This window comes from Natrix helvetica (genome assembly GCF_964273705.1).
Source record: "Natrix helvetica genome assembly, chromosome: 3".
Classification (NCBI taxonomy): domain Eukaryota; kingdom Metazoa; phylum Chordata; class Lepidosauria; order Squamata; family Natricidae; genus Natrix; species Natrix helvetica.
This window is the reverse complement of record NC_138549.1, coordinates 75882489-75905429: the sequence shown is the minus strand read 5'-3', so window position 1 is coordinate 75905429 and position 22941 is coordinate 75882489. Positions and strand designations below refer to the sequence as shown.

The window sequence follows — 22941 nt, the reverse complement described above, 5'->3', positions numbered from 1 at the left end:
ATAATATACATAACTAAAATTGAATTAAATATCCCCTGTACAAATTTATAAAAATTAAAAACTTAAACCTTAAAACCAAACCATAAAATTTAAAAATACAAACTGAGGTGGGAAAGCTGGAATTAGGCCAGGCCAGCTAGGTGAAACAGGTGGGTTTTGAGTTTCCGGCGGAAGGAGCGGAGGTCCATAGTCGTTCTAATGTCAGGGGGAAGGTCATTCCAAATAGTCGGGCCCATCACAGAGAAGGCCCTTCCCCTGGGCGTCGCCCGCTGGCACAGCCTAGTGGACGGCACCCGGAGGAGTCCCTCTCTGTGTGAGCGAATCGGCCGAAAGGATTTATGGGGCAGGATACGATCCCGCAAATAGCTAGGTCCCGTGCCATGGAGCGCTTTGAAGATGATAATCAACACCTTGAAACGCACCCGAAAAGCCACAGGCAGACAGTGTAGCTCGCGCAGGAGAGGTGTTACATGGGATTATCTAAAGACTCCCAAGACTACACGCGCAGCCGCATTCTGAACCAACTGCAGCCTTCGGGTGCATCTCAAGGGGAGCCCCATGTAGAGACCCTTGCAGTAGTCTAGCTGGGACGTCACAAGCACATGAGTGACTGTGCGAAGGGCGCTCCGGTTCAATAGGGGACGCAATTGGCGCACCAGGCGAACCTGGTGAAACGCCCCCCTTGCCACGGCTGTCACATGGTCGTCCATTGACAGCCGGGTATCCAGAACGACGCCCAAATTGCGTACCTGATCCACGGGGGCCAGATGTTCACCCCCAATGGCCAGTGATGGAGTAAGCTGGTTGAACCGGGGCGCCGGTAGCCACAGCCACTCAGTCTTGGACGGGTTGAGCTTGAGTCTGTTACTTCCCATCCAGATCCGTACGGCTTCCAGACAACGGGACATCACTTCAATGGCATCGTTGGGGTGGTTTGAGGTAGAGATGTACAGCTGGGTGTCATCCAAGTACAGATGGTAATCTACCCCAAACCCACGAATGATCTCGCCCAGCGGCTTCATATATGCATTGAACAGGAGAGGCGAGAGGACCCTTGTGGCACCCCACAAGTGAGCGGCCTCGAGGTCGACCTCTGCCCCCCTGCCAATACAAATTGCACTCGGCCAGAGAGGTAGGAGGAGAACCACCGCAAAACGGTGCCCCTCACCCCCAACCCCTCCAGCCGATGCAATAGGATACCATGGTCGATGGTATCAAAAGCTGCTGAGAGGTCTAATAGGACCAGGATGGAAGAGCAGCCCCCATCTCTGGCCCTCCATAGATCATCCACCAACATGACCAATGCCGTCTCCGTGCTGTGGCCGGTCCGGAAACCGGACTGGCGCAGGTCCAGATAATCAGTTTCCTCCAAGTGGCGTGGAAACTGTTGTGCCACCACACTCTCTACAACCTTCGCCAGAAAGCAAAGGTTGGAGATGGGATGGTAGTTGGCTAACAAAGCTGGGTCTAGAGAAGGCTTCTTGAGGAGGGGCCTCACCACTGCCTCTTTCAGGACAGCCGGCAGGAACCCCTCACTCAAAGAAGCGTTGTCTAACTCCTGGAACCAGCCTCGTGTGACCTCCCAGGATGCCAGTACAAGCCAGGAGGGACACGGGTCCAGTAAACATATGGGGGCTCGCAGTCGCCTATGCAACCTGTCCATATCGTCGGAAGCAACAGAGTCAAATTCCTCCCAGAATGGAACCTCATGACCTGCCTCCGACGTCCCCTCCAGACCACTAGTAGGGACCAACACGCTTCGAATCTGAGCGATTTTGTCCTGCAGATACTCCCCAAATTCCTCTGCTCTACCCTGCAAAGGGGCTTCCCACGGCCTCTGTTGAAGGAGGGAGCGGGTTACCCCAAACAGGGCGGCAGGGCGGTTATCTGCGGATGCAATAAGAGTGGCACAATACTGACGCTTGGCCACTCTTAACGCCACTAGGTAAGTCCGTAAATGGGCTCTCACCTGTGTTCGGTCAGATTCAGAGCGTGACGATCTCCATCTGCTCTCTAGGCGTCTCTTGTGTCGCTTCATCACCCTCAGCTCCTCAGTAAACCAAGGGGCCTGGGTGGTTCGCTGCCGCAAGAGAGGCCGCAAAGGGGCAACCTGGTCCAAGGCCCCAGTGGCCGCACTGTTCCATGCAGTCACTAGGTCCTCCATCCGGGTGCGGGTCAGGGCTACAGGAAATGGCCCGAGCTCCGTCTGGAATCTGTCAGGTTCCATCAGGCGCCTGGGGCGGAACCATCTTGGACATTCCGGTTCCGCCTCCCCGCGGTGGTGAGTAGCGGCGGGAAAGTTGAGCCGGAGAAGTGAGTCATCTGACCATGACAGGGATGTGATGGCTAAATCCCCTACTCCCAGATCACTCCTCCACCGGCCAGAGACAAAGATAAGATCCAGTGTGTGTCCTCATGTGTGGGGCCCTGAATTATTTGGGTCAGGTCCATGGCTGTCATGGAGGCCATGAAGTCCCGAGCTACCTCGGATGACTCCCCTACCGATGGCAAGTTAAAGTCCCCCATGACCAACAGTCTGGGGGTTTCAACTGCCATCTCGGCGATCACCTTGAGGAGCTCAGGCAGGGCTGCTGATGCATAGCGAGGAGCCAGGTATACAATCAGCAAGCCCAACTGACTCCCTGGGCCCCACTTCACGCACAGGGACTCACAACCGGTTATCAGTGGCACAGTGGTCTCTCTCGGCTCAAGACCTTCCCTCACAATGACCGCTTCCCCACCACCCCTGCCTAGTGCCCGTGACTGATGAAATGCACGGTAACCTGGTGGGCACATTTCCACGAGAGGGAGACCTCCCTTGTGGCCCAGCCAGGTCTCCGTAATTCCTGCCAGATCCGGCTCCCCCTCCGTCACCAAGTTGTTAATGAGGGGGTTTTGTTGGCAACGGACCTGGCAATGCATAACATCAGTCTCAGGCCCTGGCTCTGTAGGTCCTGACCACTTAGATTGCGGGGGTTGGGACATATGACCGGCCGTACCCAACGACCACGGTCTCCAAACCGGTGATGAGATCTCTGTCTACCCTCGCACCCGCCCCTCCTCAAGACCATTGGAATGGAAAGACCCTCTTCTGGAATATCGCTATTCCCCCCCCTTAACGGCTCCGCTCACTTCCTTGCTGACTCCACCCACCGGCTTGGCACTAGTCCCTCCCTCAGCCTGACTAGCCCCTCCCCCCACCCTAGAACCCCCTAAAAGACGAATCAAAAATTTGGATAAAAACCCCCTAAGGCTACGCCTCGCCCACCTCTCTAGATTAATGTATCCCTCATCGAGGTGGGCCCTCATAAGAGCAAAGGGCCAGACCTGCGCGAGGGGGGATTCCCGCAGTAGGATTAGGTCTGCCCTTGAATATATGATGGAAACACACATGCAGGCTAATACACAGAGAGATAACAATTCACAAGGACAATTTTTAGGAAACACAATATTGTTTGAAATCTCTCTTTAGTTCCTGATATTGAAAGTGAGTGAGTCAGAAAAGTGAGTGGGTCACTTGCCACGAGGTTTGCCGATATCGCCAGCTGCTTCTCCCTGCCCCCAAAAACCTTGGTGTCATCCGTACGGCTTTTCTCCCAAAATGTCTCCCCGTGACTTTAAGAAGGCCGGGCCCGGCCGGAGGAAGCGCCAGCGCCATGGCAGCAGTTTCTCTTCCCACCACGCCGGGGCTGTAATTTGTCTTCTTCCACGGCGTGCCGGTGTAGGCCGGCTCCTCCGGCGCGCCCGTATGCAACTGAGAGTGTCATTTTTAAGTTTGTTCCCCAAAATTTTTCCCATTTGTCTAATTCAATATTATATCCAAAGTTCTGTGCCCATTTTATCATTTGTTCTTTCACAATTTCCTCTTCCATTTTATATTTCAGGAGAAATTTATATATTCTCCCTATCATTTTTCTATCTGGGCTTTGAATGATTTTATCCAATTCGTGTGATTCTGTTTCAATGTCATATAATTTGGTATCATTATTGTATTTAGTTTTGATTTGAAGGTAAGTTAACCAGTCCATTTTCATGTTCTGTTCTGCCAATTCTTCAATTGTTTTTAAATTTCCCTGTCTATCAATTAAGTCTCTATATCTTAGCATTTTCTTCCAATCTATAAAATTTGGATGAGTCGTCCTTTCTGTCAGTGATAGCCAATTCGGGATTTTCACGTAATGGATTTTTTTTTATTTTGAGCCATTTTTGCAATAACGCTCTTCTAATTAAATGTTTTTGAAAGTATTTGTGCGTTTTATTTTTATCAGCGCATAGGAATGTGCCAGCCTGCTTGCAAATCATGGCCTTCCAGGGTCAAAATTCTTTTATTCTTTAGCTCTAGCCAATCCTTCACCCATGTTATTGATACTGCCCATGCGTAAAAATCCCAATTTGGTAATGCTAAACCTCCCCTCTCTTTGCTGTCTTGCAATGACTTTAGTTTAATCCTCACTTTTCGTCCCTGACAAATAAACCTAGCGGTTATGTTATTTAATTCTTAAAAGAATTTTTTACCTGGATTAATAGGTGTGGCTTGCAACAGGAATAAGATTCTTGGTAAAATATTCATTTTGATTGTCGCAATACATCCCATGAGTGATAGTTGAATATTTTTCCAATTTCCTAACTCTTTCTTTCTTTGTATCACTAATTTGTTATAGTTATCATCTGTAATTGTGGAACATTTTGCCGACACCCAGATCCCCAAGTATTTCACTTTCTTAGTTATTTGCATATTGGTTATTATTTCCAGTTCCTCTTCTTGCTTTTTTGTCATGTTCTTGGTTATCATTTTTGTTTTGTTTTTATTGATCTTTAATCCTGCCACTTCGCCATATTCTTCTAATTTTTGAATTAATTTCTGACTGGATTCTAATGGGTCCTCTAGTACAAATACTAAATCATCGGCATAGGCTTGGGCCTTATATTCCTCATTTTTGAGTCTTAAACCTTTTATTCCCTGGTCTTTCCGAATTTCATTTAATAAAATTTCCAAAGTCAATATAAACAGCAAAGGAGAGAGGGGGCATCCCTGTCTGACTCCCTTTTTTATTTCGATCTTCTCTGTTAATTCTCCATTCATCAGAACTTTGGCTGTCTGATTGTTATAAAATCCTTCGATCATTTTTGTAAATTTTTCACCGAATTTCATCTCATCCAATATTATTATAAATTTCCAAATTACATTGTCAAATGCTTTTTGTGCATTTGGAGGAAGACCAGTACCATTTGTTTTTCTGGGTGCGCCTCATAGTACTCTATTATGTCTAGGATGATTCTCGTATTATTCCTAATGTGTCTGTGGGGTAAAAATCCATTTTGGTCCGGGTGTATTCGTTCATTTAAAACCTGTTTGATTCTTCCTGCCATAATTGCTGCAAATATTTTATAATCAGAGTTTAGTAATGAAATTGTCCTGTAGTTTTGAATTTCTTGTAGGCTGGTTTCTTCTTTTGGGATTAGCGATATTATTGCTTCCGTCCATGATTCCGGTATCTTGGCTTTTCCTAAAATTTCATTGAACATATCCACCCCTAACTCTTCCAATATTATTTTATTATATTTGTGTAGATCCACTGGCATTCCATCTGGTCCTGGTGTTTTATTACTTTTCTGGTTTTTCAGGACTGATTCCACTTCGGCTAACGTTATTGGCCTGTTTATCGCCTCCCTTTGCTCTTTTGAGATTGGTGTTATCTTTGCTGTGTTTAAATAATGCTTTATTTTATTTTCCTCCACACTGTCTTGTGCGTATAATTTTGTGAAGTATTTATGAATAATTTTCTTCTTTTCTTCTGCTTTGTATTGAATTCTTCCCTCATTGTCTTTTAATTGACATATCATCCTTTTTTCTCTTTCATTCTTCAGTCTGTATGCCAGCCATTGTCCAGGTTTGTTGGCTTGTTCAGAGGAATTTTATCTGGCTGCTTTAATTTTCTGCGCTAATTCCTCTTGATTTATTAGGTTGAGCTTATGTTTGATTATCACTCTTTTTTCTTTTTTACTTTTATTTTTTGGGTCTTTCTGGAGTTCATCTTCGGCTTCCATAAGTTCCTTTTGCATACATTCTTGTTGCTTTTTTTGTTTTCTAGTTTTCCTCGCCATATAGGCAATCGCAAGGCCTCTTATGTATGCTTTCATAGTGTCCCAGAGATTTTGAATTGAGGTATCTTCTCTTTTATTTATTCTAAAAAATTGTTTTAGTTCTTTCTCCAGCATTTGAGTGTATTCTGTTTCGTTTATAATATTTGAATTCATCATCCATCTTTTTCTTCTTCTTTGACCTTTCCATCTTAATTTTATTGGATTGTGGTCTGCCCACTCATTTGCTTCTATTTCAATTTCATTTACTTGATTGCATATTCCAGATGAAATCCAAGCCATGTCAATTCTTGATAGTGACTGATGGGGGTTCGAATAAAAGGTATATTGCTTTCTTGTTTTGTGCCTTTCTCTCCAAATATCGTGTAATTTGTATTCGATTCCCATCTCAAAAAAGGATTTGGGTAGCAATTTTTTTTGTTTTTGTTTTTGCTTTCATAGTCCATTTTTTATCCGCTATTGCATTATAGTTCCCAATTAAGCAAATATTTTCATATTCTAATTCATTTATTTTGTTGTGTAGTTTCCTATAAAAGTCCTCTTGTTTTTGATTTGTTGCATATATGACTATTAATAGTATCAGTTTTTCTGTTGTCTCTACTTCAATCATTAGTATCCTGCTTTCTTCATCAGAGTAGACTTCTTTGGAATTTATTTTTTCCTTTATATAGGTTGCTATCCCTCTTTTTTTTTCCTGCTAGTGCTGTGTATAATTTCCCTAGTTTTTTATTTTCCAATAAGTTCTCATGGTCCCTTTTAATATGCACTTCCTGTATGTAGATTATATCTACCTTTAGTTTCTTAAGTTTGTTCTTAAGTCTGCGCTCTTTTTTTTTGGTGTGTTCAGTCCATTCAAGTTTATTGAGATAATTGTTATTTCCTGGTCCATCTTCAGGTGGTGTTTTTCTTGTTACTTCTAGTTTGTATCTGACTCTTCCCTCTCGCGTCCTCCTTTTCTGCTCTCTCTCTTTCTAGCCTCTGTTCTTCTTTCCTGTTTCTTTCTTTGTCTTCTGATATTTCTTCCTCTTGGCCTCGCCTTCCCCTTTCTAGCTCCTCTTTACTTCCTTGTTCTTCTTCCCCTGTACAGTATTTCTCATAGAATTCCTGCGCTTCCTCTATATTCTCTATCTTATATCTTTTCCCTTGCCATGACACCAGTACCCCTTCTGGTATCATCCATCTGTACATTATTCTGTTTTTATTTAACTGGTTTGTTAGAAATTGGTATTGTCTACGTCGTTCATGAATTCTCCGTGGAATCTGGTTAAGCGTGATCAACTCTTTTCCCTGATATGTAAACGTCCCTTCTCTGGTTTTTTTGTATACCTCATCTCTGGTTGTTTTTTTGGCAAATCTTACATGCACTTCTCTTGGGAGCCTGTGCCTTCTGGCATAATTAGTATGCACTTGGTAAGCTTCATCAATATCTTCTCTCAACTCTTGTTCTTTCCTCTGTAGCATTTCAGCAAAGATTCCAATCATTTTCCCTTTCAGATATTCCTCCTTCTCTTCCGGTATGTTTTGGAATCTTAAATAGAATGCGGCCCTTTCATTTTCAAGTCGCATTATTGATAACTCTAGTTCTTTATTCACTTGTCTATATTCTAGCTCCATTTTTTCCACCTTCTGATCTGTTTGTTCTATTTTTGTTTCGATGTTCTGGATTTTCTGTTCATTGATTGCTAAGGCAATCTGTATCTTTTCAATTTTATCATCCACGGTTTTAATATTTCCTTTTAGTTCTCCCATTTCATTTTTCACTTCTTCATGATTCCTCCTTGTCTCTTCATGATTTATAGCTGTCACTTCTTGATTTTTTATAAGTGTCTCTTGTATCGTTTGAAGCATTAATTGCATACTTTGCATTGCTGGTGCTGGTCCTGTTGTTTCTGCCATCTTTTCACCTTTCTCCAGCCCCAGTGCGCTCTCAATTGATCTTTGATTTGAGGAGGGGGGTGTTGCCGAAGTCGTATTAGGTGTGGTTTTTTTAATTAACTTTCCTGAAGTTGCCATTTTTATCCCCCTAATTATCCTTGTCCACAATTGCATATAAGTTCAACTTTACTTCTGCTTTATCAACAATATCAATGTTATCGATCTTATCAATCTTATCAATAGTTATCTATCTCAATATTTAGTAATAATTAACCTTCCTTAATATCAAGTTTCAATATCCACACATTCTTATGTATTATTCCATTCTATTTTGATCCTTAATTATCATATATCTTCGCGTTATATATCACACAGTTATCTTATACAGATTGATATCTCTCAAGTGTATCAATTATAAGGATAATAGGTAATAAAAGGTTACTGATTTTTTCAGACCGCAGGTTCCAATTTTGATCCACTAGATGTCACCCTCTGTTCAGTATTAGTGTTAGTGTCAGTCAGTTAATACAGCCATTCCAGCTACCAGGGGAAATAAGGGTGAGTGGGTGGGTGGGTAGTAAAGCCCTCTAATCGTTCCAGAAGAGCAAGAGGAAAAAAAAGTCAGCAAATCAACAACCAACCCAAATGTTGAACAATTCTGTACTTTCCAAGTCTTTTCAATAATTACACTGTCCTACTCCTGTTATCCATGCCAGGATTTTGTTCTCTCTCAGGCCAATTTAGTTCAAGTTATTTATGATGTCAATTCACAGTCCATAAATCTGCTCTCACAGCTTCTCAGCAAAAGTCTGAAAAAAATCTCCTTCTCAGAGCCTCAACATGTGTCATTAGTCACATTCTCCAAAGAAGCAATTTTGTAGGTTGTAGAAGTCCCTCCCTCTGGCCACTGTGGGTCTCCATGGAGATGACCTTGACATAGAGACGGCTGGAATGTGCTTTTGTTTTGACTGAAGTGCAATTCCCTCACTGCAGGTGCAAGGCTCGGTTCCCTATTCCCCTGCCTATGGCAACTCAAGAGCAGGTCAGGAATGCTTTGCAAGTTGACACAGAGCTAATTTGTGCCATCAAAAGAGCAAAGCAATCCCATTGTCAGAAAGTTGAGATTTTTTTTCAGAACTTTTTTTCAATGAACTCCAGGCTTATGTAGCAAGGAATCCAGGCCATTACAGGTTATAAGGTGGCTCCATCAAAATGCAAATGTGACACAGACTTTTTAAATGAGCTGTGCACATTTTGGGGAAGATTCAAAGCATCAAGTAGCACTCTTACAAGGAAAGCTGTGAGCAAGTGCTTAGCTTTGATGTTACCTTAGTTCGGAGAACATTGCTGAAAGTTAACATATAGAAGGCAGCAGGCCCAGATAATATTCCTGGGCATGTTCTTAGGGAACGTGCAGATGAGTTGGCTTATATTCTTACAGATATCCTCAATCTTTCATTACAGCAGGCAGTGATCCCATCATGTTTTAAGTCAGCCATTATTTTGTCAGTGCCAAAAAAATCTGCAATTATGGGTCTCAATGATTACTGTCCAGTTGCATTTGAGAGACTGATAAAGGACATTATTGTATCTAGCTTCCCTCCAGCATTTGACTTGCTTCACTTTGCTTACTGTTCAAATCACTGCACAGAGGATGCTATTTCTTCTGTTCTCCATCTGAGCTTGGCTCATGTGGAGGAAAGTAACACTCATGTGCAAATGCTGTTTGTTGACTTCAGTTTGGCATTTAATCCAATTGTTCCTCAGCATCTAATAGACAAACCGAGCCTCTTAGACTTGAATACTCCTTTGTGCAACTGCATTATTTATTTTTTATTGACAGGCCCCACTATATGCAAGTTGGGACTAATATTTCTAACACCATTTTCTTGAGCACAGGTTCTCCTCAGGGATACATCCTAAGTCCGCTGTTGTTCCCCTGTTGATCCATGACTGTTGTGCAAGGTTTTCCATCAACGAGATTGTGATGCAATAGTAGTGGGCCTTATTCAACATGACAATGAGGTGCTTGCTACCAGGAGGTAGAGGGTTTAGTGAACTGGTGTAATAAAAACAGCCTTGTTCTAAATGTTAGAAAAACTAAAGAAATCATTATCAATTTCAGAAAAGGGAAGCACAGCCACACACCTCTGTGTATAAACATCCATCCGTGGAGAGGTTTAGCAGCAGCAAATTTTTGGGTGGGCAGCTAACAAATAAGCTGGCTTGGTCACTCAACACTGTTTCCTGCATCACATGAGGAAAGTACGTCTTTCTCCCCCTGTCCTTACCACTTTTTTATAGAGGGATGATCAAGAGCATCCTGTCCTATTGCATTACAGTCTGGTTTGGAAGCATTAATCCTTCAGACAGGAAGGCAGTGCAGAGAGTGGTGAGGTTGGCAGAAAAGATTATTGGCAGTTCACTCACTTCTATCCAGGACATACCATATAAGCATTGCTTGAGCAGGGTCTGCCGGATTGTCTGGGATGCTACATATCCTCTTCACAACCTGTATTCCTTGTTACCTTCTGGGAGGAAGCAGAACATCCAGATTCAGCCACAGTTTTCTTCCATGCAGTATCAACCTTGTGAACACTTAAGCTTCCTCTTTCCGCTATGCATTCAAGATGGACACTGATTAATATTTATATGTATTTATATTTTAGGGTGCAGGTATATAGATATGTATGTATATGGCATATCTATATTTGTGTTATGTATGTATACACTTTTGATACCAGGCAACAGAATTTCATTTTTAATGTGTGCCAGATTGCCCACAGAAAAAAATGAGAATAAAGGTTAATTTATTTGCCCAAAGTCCTCCCTGTTGATTAGTATCTAGTGGTAGTTGCAGACCTGCCTGTGTCTTCCTCAGCTACACAAGTCAGAAATTTCTTGGTAGTGGCAAAGTTTGATTTCCAACTGATTTCAAGATAACCGAAATCTCCTATTCAACATGAAAAGTCTGGAAGCAACTTAGTAGCAGAAATATAAAATTGAGAGCAGTATGGGAAAAGAAGATAAGGTGAGAGTATCCAGAGCCGTGATGTCATTGCCACAAAATGTCAATGGCGAATTATCCAAAGGTAATAACTAGGAAATTAAACAGAGATTTGAGCATTTTTAGCAATTCTGATGCTAAAATCATTTTGTATAAAAATTGAACATTCAAAATTAGTAATCTTAAAGAGGCAAGGAGAAAAAAATCAAAGAAAAAATAAGTTTGCCAGAAGGTGGACAAGTTTAGATTTGGTTGAGATTCGGCAGCACATTCCTAAAATGTTCTACATGTCCTGTTTAACCACCACTGAATTCAAAATCTGTAACTCAAGAGGAGTTCACAAGTCTTCTTTTAATCAATGCCAGGAGCTAACTTGTTGTGCTGAGTTACAATAAGATATGACATTATGTGCATATAATAATGTTGTTCAAAAAAACAGATACTCTGGATATATTTTTCCTGCTTATTACATTTGTATGATGCTTCAATATTCAAATATTGAATCAAGCTCATCTAGCATGCTTCATCAAAAAAGGAAATATGAACCTGCCTTTTTCCAGTCCTAGCCTATAGCTGTAGTCCAGAGGGGGTATTCAGCAGGTTCTGACAGTTCTGGAGAACTGGCAGCAGAAATCTTGAGTAGTTTGGAGAACCCGTAAATATCACCTATGACTGCCCCTGCCCCTATCTATTCTCTGCCTCTTGAGTGCCAGCTGATTGGGATGAAATGGGGATTTTGCAGTAACCTTCCTCTGGAGTGGGATGGGAATGGAGATTTTACAGTATCCTTCCCCTGTCATGCCCACCAAGCCATGCCCACTAATCAATGCCACATCCACCAAGCCACACCCACAGAACCAGTAGTAAAATATTTGAATCCTACCATTGCCCCAGTCACTGCATTGCACCAATATCTAGCTCTTGATCAGGTGGCCCTTTCCCAGATAGCCCTGGAATAGACTTCCAGCTCCTGCCTGAAGAGCAGGTGGCAGCTGTACTTAGAAGATGGTGCACATCTTTAGATGGTGTGCCTGTTATGCCCATTCCTACAGTAAGGTTGTGCTCACCGTTACCCTTGCCCTTATAACTTCTTATTTACATTACTGCAAGGCACTCTACATGCAGTTGCCTTTGAACAGCACCTAGAAAATTCAACTGGTGCAAAATGCAGCTGCACAAGTAGTAAATGGTGCCACCTACACAGCACATGTAACACTACCATAATGTGCAGTGCACTTGTTATTGGTCTGCTTCTGGATGCTGGTTGTCAGCTTTAAAGCCTTACATGTCTAGTGACTTGACTGCCTGAGGGACCATCTCTTTTCAAAATCTGTACTTGTCCAAATAGAGAGGAAGGAGTCAAGCTACTTTACAAGGCACCTGAAGGCTAGACAAGGTATAATGGATGGAAGCTAATCAAGGAGAGATTCAACCTAGAAATAAGAAGAAAATTTTCTGACAGTGAGAACAATCAATCCTTGGAACAGCTTGCCTTCAGAAGTTGTAGGAGCTTGGGGAGATGACTTCCGGTCCCCGAAGGCGATGGACGTTCACGTCCGCTGGTCGTCTTCTCGGTGGGCTCCCCTTAAGCTTAGGGGGAGCACAGGGAGCCTTGGAGGGGCTCCCTACTGTAGGGCGGCTTGTTGGGACCCCCTGAATCGGCGGCAGCCACAGGGGGGTCTCCAGCTTCGCCCCAGGAGCCGGGAAGCATGGGGGGTGCGCAGTAGCATGCCTTTGCCGAGTGGAGCCTGGAAGGAAACAACTAATCGGACGTTATAGCTGAAATGCGGTGAGGTGGGAAGCTTCCTTCAATCTCCTTTTTAACTACTTAACTGATGAACAGCAGCCTTTCTTAAACTCTGGTTTCAATCTTTTGAAGTGTTAAGACTGGAGGGGGGATTTTCAACCCCCCCTCAAAAAAGCGGCAATTGGAAAATCCCTCTCTCTCGGAAGAGATGGAGAAAGTTAAAAGTTACTTTCTCTTCCTTTAAGCAATGGGAGGATGATTTTTTGCTACAATTGCAAAGGAGGATTGCTGAGTTGATTCTTTTAAACTACTTTATGGAAACTTTGGACGTTGCTTTCTTTTCTTTTCTTTTATTAAATTTTTAAATAAATTTTACAATTATCACCCCTTTCCTTTTCCCACCCTCCCTCCCCCGACCTCCCAGGGCAAAGTACAGGGTATAAACATTTAACAACCATACGCTAATGTAAGCTAACTAATTTTAACATGTTACTATTCTTGTGCTTTAACCCCCCCTTTATTAAACTAACTTTGAATAAATTGTAATGTCCTTTATGCCTTCATTCATAAGCTAACTGAAATTTTTTAGTCCGATATTTGTTTTGAATATAGTCAATCCATTTTGTCCAATCCAGCTTGTACTTCTCATCTGAATGATCTTTCAAATACGCTGAAATTTTGGCCATCTCTGCTAAATTTGCTACTTTTAACGTCTATTCTTGGATAGTAGGCAACTCTTCCTTCTTCCAGTATTGCGCCACCAACAATCTTGCTGCCGTCGTTGGGTTCAAGATCAGATTAGTCTCTATAACAGTACAGTCTGAAACTATACCTAACAAAAACAACTGGGGTGTAAACTTTATCTTCTTTTTCAACATATTTTGAATAACCCACCATATTTTTATCCAAAATGCTTTAACTTTTTTACAAGTCAACCAAATATGGTAGTACGTGGCATTAACACAATCACATCTCCAACATTTAGATTATAAATTCGGATACATACAGGCTAGCCTTTTTGGATCTAAATGCCATCTGTACACCATCTTATAGAAATTATCTCTCAAGTTCTGAGCTTGTGTAAATTTTACATTTCTTACCCAAATCTCTTCCCATATTTCCATCAGTATTGGTTCCTCGAAATTTTGTGCCCATTTTATCATACAATCTTTAACTAATTCTGTTGCTGAGTCTATTTATATCAATACATTGTACAGCCTTTTTATATGCATTGGACCCTGATCCCTAATTTGTTTTATCAAGTTATCATCACTTTGGATAATACTGAATTTCTGGTCTTTTTTCCATCTAACCTGTAACTGACCATACTGGAACTAGGTTTGAATTATCCTTTTGTCTCTTAATACATTCAAAGATTTCAGCTGCAGCGCACCTCTATCCATACTAAGGAGTTCTGCATATGTAGTTAGATCTTGGTTTTTTTCTATACTTATATTCTCTATAGCATGTCTAGGCACCCCCCACATAAGTATTTTGTCGTTTAACCTATATTGATATTTTTTCCAAACACGCAGTAAGGCATTCCTTAAAATATGACTTTTAAAGATCTTATCAACTTTCTTGTGATATATTAAGTAAGCATGCCAGCCATATACCAAATCATAACCCTCAATATTCAATATTCTATCCTCTGTTAGGTTGATCCAATCACTAATTGTTGCTAAAACTGCTGCACTGCCGGGACTTGGTTATACTTTCCCAAGTATTCCATTATATTGATAATTTGTCTTACATTGCTTTTCATTTGCCTTCCCTGTATAAAACCAGACTGGTCATTGTGAATTGTTTGTTGAGCAATTGGCATCAACCTATTCACCAATATTTTAGCAAAAATTTTGTAGTCTATATTAAGTAATGAAATAGGCCTACAGTTTATTGGCTGGGTAGGATCCTGTTCCTCTTTTGGAATCAATGAAATAAAAGCTGTTTTCCATGATGGTGGGACCTTGCCTTCCATTTGAATTTTATTAAATAGTTCCCTAAGAGGTTCCATCATTTCTAGTTGTAACTTTTCATAATAAACCACTGTCAGGCCATCTGTGCCAGGCACTTTACCGACTTTTAACTGCTTAATTGCCAGGAGGATTTCCTCTACAGTTACAAGTTGATTCAATCTTCCCCTTTGCTCATCTGTAAGTATAGGAATTTTCTCTCTTTCCAAATATCGGTCTATATCTGACCCTTGTATTTTGTCACCAGCATACAATCTGGTGTAAAATTCTAAAAAAAGTCTTTCAATCATATCCTATTGAAAAACTTCCTTCCCTTTATATTCTACTTTCTCTATATTACGGGATCTTTGTTTTTTCTTTAACATATATGCTAGCCATCGACCTGGTTTATTGACATTACAAAAAGTGTTATGTTTAGTGTATAGTAAATTAGTGGCTATCTGGTCCGACATTAACATATTGAACTGTCCTTGCAGTAGAGTAATTATCTCTTTTGTCTTCTTATCATCTGGTTTAGACATTAACTCCTGCTCTTTTTTAAAAAATCTCTTCCTCTAATTCCCTTTGTTTTTCCTTTGTCTGCGCCTAAAAACATTATTCAAATTTATTAAAATGCCTCTCATGTATGCTGTACTTGTGTCCCAAACCGTTTCCATTGATATCCCCTTATGCATATTAAAAGCAAAATATTCTTTCAATAGTTTTTTACATTCGGTAACATTTTTTTCATATCTAAATAAATTTTCATTTAATCTCCAAGACCTCCTGGATCGGTGTCCATATTCAAGTCCCATCCAGATCGGGTTGTGATCTGTTAAAGTTCTTGGGCATATCTTAGTCTTCTTTACCCTGGAAAAAAGATCATTTGTAATTAGTATAAAATCAATTCTAGAAAAGGATTGATGCCTATCGGAAAAAGGTAAAATCCCGTTCTTTAACATTCCGTTCTCTCCAGATATCCCTCAATTCAAAGTCATCCATCATGTCAAAAAAAGGTTTAGGTAATCTTGTTGATATTTGTGTGTTTTGCAAATGCCCCTTCTTGTCTTGAACCGGATCCAGTACTCCATTCCAATCGCCCAGTAAAACGCAGGATCTGTAGCCCCATTGTGTTAGTTTGGTGTGAAGCAACTTATAAAAATTTTCTTGTTGTTGATTGGGAGCATATATTCCTGTTAAGAGTGTTTTCTTCCCTTCTATTAAGAGTTCAATTGCAATGTATCTACCTTGAGAATCTGCTTCAACTAATTCAGCTTTTAAATTTTTTCTTAAATATATAACTATTCCATTTTTCTTCTCTGGAGCAGATGCTACAAAGTGCGATCCCAGTCTTGCATTCACCAAGTGTTTCTTGTCCTTCATTCTAATATGTGTTTCTTGTAAGCAAATTACATCATTTTTAAATTGTTTCAAGTAGTGAAATATTTTTTTTCCTTTTTTGTGTTGAGTGTAAACCGTTGACGTTCCATGTTAGAAATTTAGTTGTCATCTTTGGCACACTGAAGCTTTTTAAGAGCTGCCTGGAAATCTTGCTGGGACTTCACCTTTGGTCTATCTCCTCTCACTGCTTCTGTGCTCATGCTTATGTTATCTTGAATTGCGATTTGAGCTTGTTTGGACATTAATTCTTGTTCTTTACGTTTGGTAGCCGCGCGGGTTTGTCTCTGTTCCATAATTTCTTTGGTTTCCTGGAGTAAACTCACAACCCTAATTTGTTCCTGGTTATCTTGCTGCCTGGGATCCTCTGTCTCTTTTCTTTCTTTGGGACCTGGAGATGGAGGGCGTCCTGTCTTTAGTACCATACTATAGAAATCTCTTGCCTTCCAAACAGAGTTGAGACAATGTCTTTCTCCCATGTAGTTCACCACCAATCCGGCTGGGGTCTCCCATCTGTATTGAATCTGGCACTTTCTAAGTTCGTCCACTAGAAATGCATAATCCTTTCTAGATCTCAACATTTTGGGGGGGATTTCCTTCAGTACTATCACATCTTGACCTGCCACTTGCCATTTGTTTTTGTAAATTGCTTGCAATATTTCATTCCTAATTTTCCTGGTAACAAAATAAATTACGATATCTCTTGGCAGTTGTCTTTGTCTAGCAATCCATGAATTAACACGGTAAATTTTGTCCATTTGCCAGAGGCATTCGGCCTTTGGCTCCCCAGTTAATTGGACAAGAGCGTCAGCAAAAATCTCTCTTAAATCTTCTTGAGCATGTTCCTTCAACTGCCTTATCCTCAGGGCAAATTCCATTGTCCTGTATTGCATCATCGTAAGCTCCGCCTCTGAGTTATCAATTTTAGTTTGCGCCTCCACAAGTTTGTTATCCAGATTTATATTAGCCTCATTAATTTCTTCCACCTTCTCATCAAGAGATGCCAAGTAGCCAAATAATCCTTTAAGTGCCTCGACTATATCCTCCCTTATTTCTTGGTTACGTGTTTGGATTAAATCCTTAATACCAGATATTTCATCAGAGACATCTTTAAAGGCACTTGTAATTTTCCCCTCCAAGACAGCTGCCTGTTCTTTTAGTGCATTTTGTAAGTTATTTTGTAAAGCCTCCAGTGTCAGGGTTTGTGTCAGGGTTTGTGATTGTGTTTCCACTGGAGGTAATAAAATTTGTAGCTTTGAAGTTTGCGCCGGTGAACTCCCTGCACTCTTTGAAGTATTGAATTTGGTTTGCCTAGAGGCCATTTCAAAATATTTAGATCTGGCTTTCAAACAGCCAATTTATTCAGTCCAGAAAATCCAACTATTCTTTTAAGTATTTCAGCCACACTAACAGGCACATAACAAGTGCTAATCAGTTTCCCACTTGACTTTCATTTTCAACACACCCTTTGTTACTCTGGCGCCATTTTTTTGAAAAGTTCCTTTTAAGTTTAAAGAAAGAGATATAATCTACAGAGTTAAGGCTAGTACTTGCAATTTTGTTGACCTCCTGGTTTGCTCTGCCAGCTTCAGATGTAAAATAGACTTGAAGTTGCTGGTGTGGACGCTGCCTTTTGTTCTTTTGTTCGGCTTCATTTTTACAACCTAAAGCGACTGAAGAGAGCTCAAAGGAACTATGTGTTGATCAAATGTTTCAAACTATCATAAAGGGACAGGATGAACTGAAAAACAACTGGCAGATTTAAGTGATCAGCTCAGAGAAACGCAACAACAAACAACACAAAATAAACAGAGAATAGGTGTGCTGGAGGAAGGCGTGACTGGGTTGAGGGAAAAGGTTAAGACAATCCAGAAGGGGAATGTAGAATTTGAAAATCATATGATAAAGGTGGAATTTGAGATAATGTCTTTTTTTTCTTAGATTTCAAAACTTGCCAGAAACAGAGAATGAAGATCTCAAGGAGATTATGACCACAATTTTAGCAGACTATATTAAAAGAGACAAACAACAGCTATGGTGGGATATTGATCTGATTTATAGGATTAATTCGGCATACACTAGAACACACAACGTGCCAAGGGAAGTACATGTTAAATTTCTTAGAAAGATCACAAGAGATGAGGTCTTAGGAGCTCAAAGGGTGGGACCACTAAAATATAAAGACAAAGAAATAACCATTCTTAAACAGATTCCAAAGAAAGTAAGAGATAAGAGGAAGAAATATTCCTCTTTAGCAAAGAAATTATATAACAATGGAATCTGGTTTAAATGGTTGTTGCCAGAAGGAATGCTGATTTTCTGGGAGGGCAGTAGAATTAGAATTAGCACAGTTGTGGAGGCGGAGGCCTTCATTAAGCAAAATAGTGCCCTCCTAGATGAAACAGGGGACAGTACACAAGATGTGAAGGAGGGATGGGCTGTGGCTCTGCCAGCAGACAGGTGGGAGGATACAACACTTAGAAGACTCAGGTCACAAAAATGAGTTGAAACATTATTGCAATTGTTATAATGTAACTCTTGGAAGTGATATAGAAGATGATTGAATATATTGATGATTGAAGGTAAAAACAAAAAGCTGCCAATGTTTATTCAAAGTCTGATGCTTTTTCTCTTCTTTTTTGTAAAAGTTGTGAGATTCGGGGGGATTTCTACCTCCCGCATGATGTAGCTGTCAAACGTTTCTATACCTATTTGCCTTTTTCCCTAAAACATTTGTAAAAACCAATAAAATTTTACAATAAAAAAAAGAAGTTGTAGGAGCTTCATCACTGGAGGCTTTCAAGAAGAGATTGGACTGCCATTTGTCAGACATGATGTAGGGTCTCCTGCTTGGTTAGGGTTTGGACTAGGTGACCTACAAAGTCCTTTCCAACTCTCTTAATCTATAATCTGTAAAATGGATTCAGCAGACACTGCCTGTTGCAGACACTATCAACCAAAGAGAAAACTGGCAGTAACTAAAAGACGGTCCTTGTCTGTTGTAGCCCCTGCCTTTTGGAATATTCTCCCCTCAGATATTAGAATGGTCCTAACCATGTTGGCCTTTTACAAGGCATTAAAAACCTGGATATTGGGGCATGGAATATGTTAAGAGTCCCATTTCTTGGCTTTACTGTTGATCCTGGCTGCTGTTTGTATTTAACTTCTGGATGCTTTTATTGTTTTTCATTGTTTTAGAATTTAAGAATTGCAAGCTGCCCAGAGTCACTTGATTAAGTTGGGCAACAATTTAATTGAATGAATGAATGAATGAATGAATGAATGAATGAAAGAAAGAATGAATGAATGAATGAATGAATGAATGAGGTAGATGCTATGGACAAATCACAAATTTTGGAATTCTCTGTCCTGAATCAACTTAAACACACTAGTGAGGTTTTACTTTCTCATCAGAAATCACAAAATATTTTTTTTTAAAGAAGTATATCTTAGGAACCAGCATCAAGCTGAAGTTAATCATTTCATTCCCTAACTTCTACAATGACTTTGAAGCAAGGAAATTTAGCAGATGAGAAAACAGCTAAGCACAAACAGCTGTGATGGGGAGAAGGTCAGTGGCTTAGTTTCAGAATCTACAGTAAGTCTTCACTTAGGCATGTTATGCAAAAGAATGCAGAAGAGAAGCCATTTACACATTTACATCTCCAAGGGAATTGTTATCTTCTCTGTGTCTCCAGAAAAGCTTTTATTATTCAAAAAGCTTCACAAACTTACTTCTTTCTTACCTTTCACTTATGAATTCCCACTAAATCTGTATTCTATATCAGATTGGTGTAGAAATGGAGCAAAAACTAGGACATTCCCCAACTTTGGCATGAAAGTCACTGAGTTACTTTGGGCCTTTCACAGGGTGGTTGTGGTGGGCAAAATAAGAGCCAGGAGTATTAGCTATATTTGCTGTCTGAGTTATATATGAAAAACCAGGATAAAAATATAATAATAACAGCAACAATAATGTTTTAATAAGTCACTGTGCAGTGATAAAACAGGAAGGCAGAAAAAAATTGTAAAAATTCTTCAGTCCCACTTTAGAAGGTTTCCAGTTTAAGATCTAACATGTTCAAGCCAATGTCACTATTTTCTCCCCACAATCCTCACAGATTGTTAAGTGGAAGAAATAAGGGTCTTTCATTCTCCTATCTTCCACTGTCACTTTATGTTTCCTTTTTCAGAGACAGGGCAGAAACTCAGACCAGATTCTGAAAATGCATTAGAACAACATAGCTAAAAGCTTCATCTCTGATGCTAGTACAAATGTCAGCAAAGAAAATGAACTGATAGAATATTCTGAATTTTGGGGATGCCTTACCTTTTTTCTATCCCTTTTCTTCAAGAAAAGGCTGTGATTATGTCCATTTAGAAAATGGAAGAATGAAAAATCATTATGAACAATTTCCAAAATGGGAAGGAGAAACATTTCAGTTTTATTGTTTTAATGGTCTTCTGCCTATAAGCAAACAGCAAAGATGACAAACAGCAACATGCACAAAATCCCACTTCGAACCAGAAGCAAAGTATTTCAGTAAGTAATTCTTTCCCATTTGCAATAGATATTGCCACATATAAACAAAACCGGCTAGGGAGATGCTGACTTTGCTTTAACCTTAAAGAAGTAACATTCTACAGAGATTTCAGCCTCTTCTTGGGTTGTTCCGCCTGCTAGGGTGATGCTTCCACTGCTATCTCTTCTCAGGGAATCCTAAAGGTTGTTTTGGAGCCTACAGTTTGCAAAAGAATGTTCACTAAAACCTTAAATGTTTAAAGCTGAGTCTTTTATAAAATATAAAACAGAAAAATAGGGTTCTTCCAATCTCAAAAGAACAAAAGGAGGCGATAAACAGGCCAATAATGATAGCTGAAGTAGAATTAGTCCTGAAAAACCAGAAAAATAATAAAAAAAACAGGACCAGATGGAATCCCGGTGGAGTTATACAAATATAATCAAATAATATTGAAAGAATTAGGAGTGGAAATGTTTAACAAAATCTTAGAAAAAGCCAAGATGCCTGAATCATGGACAGAAGCAATAATATCGCTAATCCCGAAAGAAGAAGCCAATTTACAAGAAATTCAAAACTACAGACCAATTTCACTACTGAATTCTGATTATAAGATATTTGCAGTGATTATGGCAGGAAGAATTAAACAAATTTTAAATGAACGAATACATCCAGAGTCATCCTAGACATAATAGAATATTATGAGGCGCATCCAGAAAAGCAATTGGTACTGGTTTTCCTTGATGCATAAAAAGTATTCAACAATGCAATTTGGAAATTTATATCAACACAATTAGATAGGATGAAATTCGGAGAAACTTTTACAAAAATGATAGAAATACTTTTTAACACCCAGACAGCCAAAGTTCTGATGAACGGAGAACTAACAGAGAAGATCGAAATAAAAAAGGGAGTTAGAGAGGAATGCCCCCTCTCTCCTTTGCTGTTTATACTAACTCTGGAAATATTGTTAAATGAAATTAGGAAAGACCAGGGAATAAAAGGTTTAAGACTTAAAAATGAAGAATATAAGACCCAAGTCTATGCCGATGACTTAGTATTTGTTTTAGAAGATCCACTGGAATCCAGTCTGAAATTAATCCAAAAATTAGAAGAATATGGTGAAGTGGCAGGATTAAAAATTAATAAAAGCAAAACAAAAATGATAATTAAGAATATGACAAAAAAGCAAGAAGAGGAATTTGAATTAGTAACTAAAATGCAAATAACTAAGAAAGTGAAATACTTGGGAATCTGGGTGTTGGCAAAATGTTTGACAATTAAAGACAATAATTATAATAAACTAGTGACACAAATAAAGAAAGATTTAGAAAGCTGGAAAAATATTCAGCTATCAGTAATGGGACATATAGCCACAGTTAAAATGAATATTTTATCAAGAATTTTATTTTTGTTGCAAGCCACTCTCTTTCAGGAATTAAACAAACTAACTGCCAGGTTCATCTGGCAAGGATGAAAATGATTAAACTAAAGTCAATGCAAGATAGCAAGGAGAGAGGAGGCTTAGCATTACCAAACTGGGAGATATACGCATTAGCAGTAACAACAACATGGGTGAAGGACTGGATAGAGTTAAAGAATAAAAGAATCTTGACCTTAGAAAGCCATGATCTGCAAGCAGATTGCCATACATTCCTATGGGATGATAAAAATAAAACGCACAAATAATTTCAAAAATATCTAATTATAAATGCATTATTGCAAAACTGGCTCAATTTTTTTTAAAAAAAACTATGTGAAAATCCCGAATTGGCTATCTCTGACAGAAAGGACGACACACCCAAATTTTACAGATATGAATAAAGTGTTAAGATACAGAGACTTAATTAATGGACAGAGAAATTTAAAAACAATCGAAGAATTGGCAGAACAAAAGATGAAAGTTGACTGGCTAACCTACTTGCAAATCAATACTAAACACAATAATGATACTAAATTATAGTAAATGGAACCACACGAATTAGATTAAATAATCCAAAACTCAGAAAGAAAGATGATAGGGAGAATATATAAATTTCTTCTGAAGTATAAAATGGAAGAGCAAATTGTGAAAGAACAAATTGTAAAATAGGCACAGAATTTTGACTACAATATTGAATTAGATAAATGGGAAAAATTGGGGGGGACAAATTTAAAAATGACATTTTCTGTTGCATACAAGGAAAACCGGTACAAAATGTTTTACAGATGGCACCTGGCACCAGTAAGGTTAGCAAAAATCTCAGCAAATATCTCCCCAAAATGTTGGAAATCAACATATGGAACATATTATCACATATGGTGAATGTGTGAGGAGGCTAAAAAGTATTGGAAAAGGAT

At 39.7% G+C, this 22941-nt stretch overlaps 1 protein-coding gene across 5 annotated transcripts in view; it reads left to right on the top strand.

Annotated features, from left to right (window-relative positions):
- The window catches only part of LOC309388775 (complement factor H-like), a 499219-nt gene that overhangs the window by 93178 nt on the left and 383100 nt on the right, over positions 1–22941 (top strand). The window lies entirely within an intron of this gene.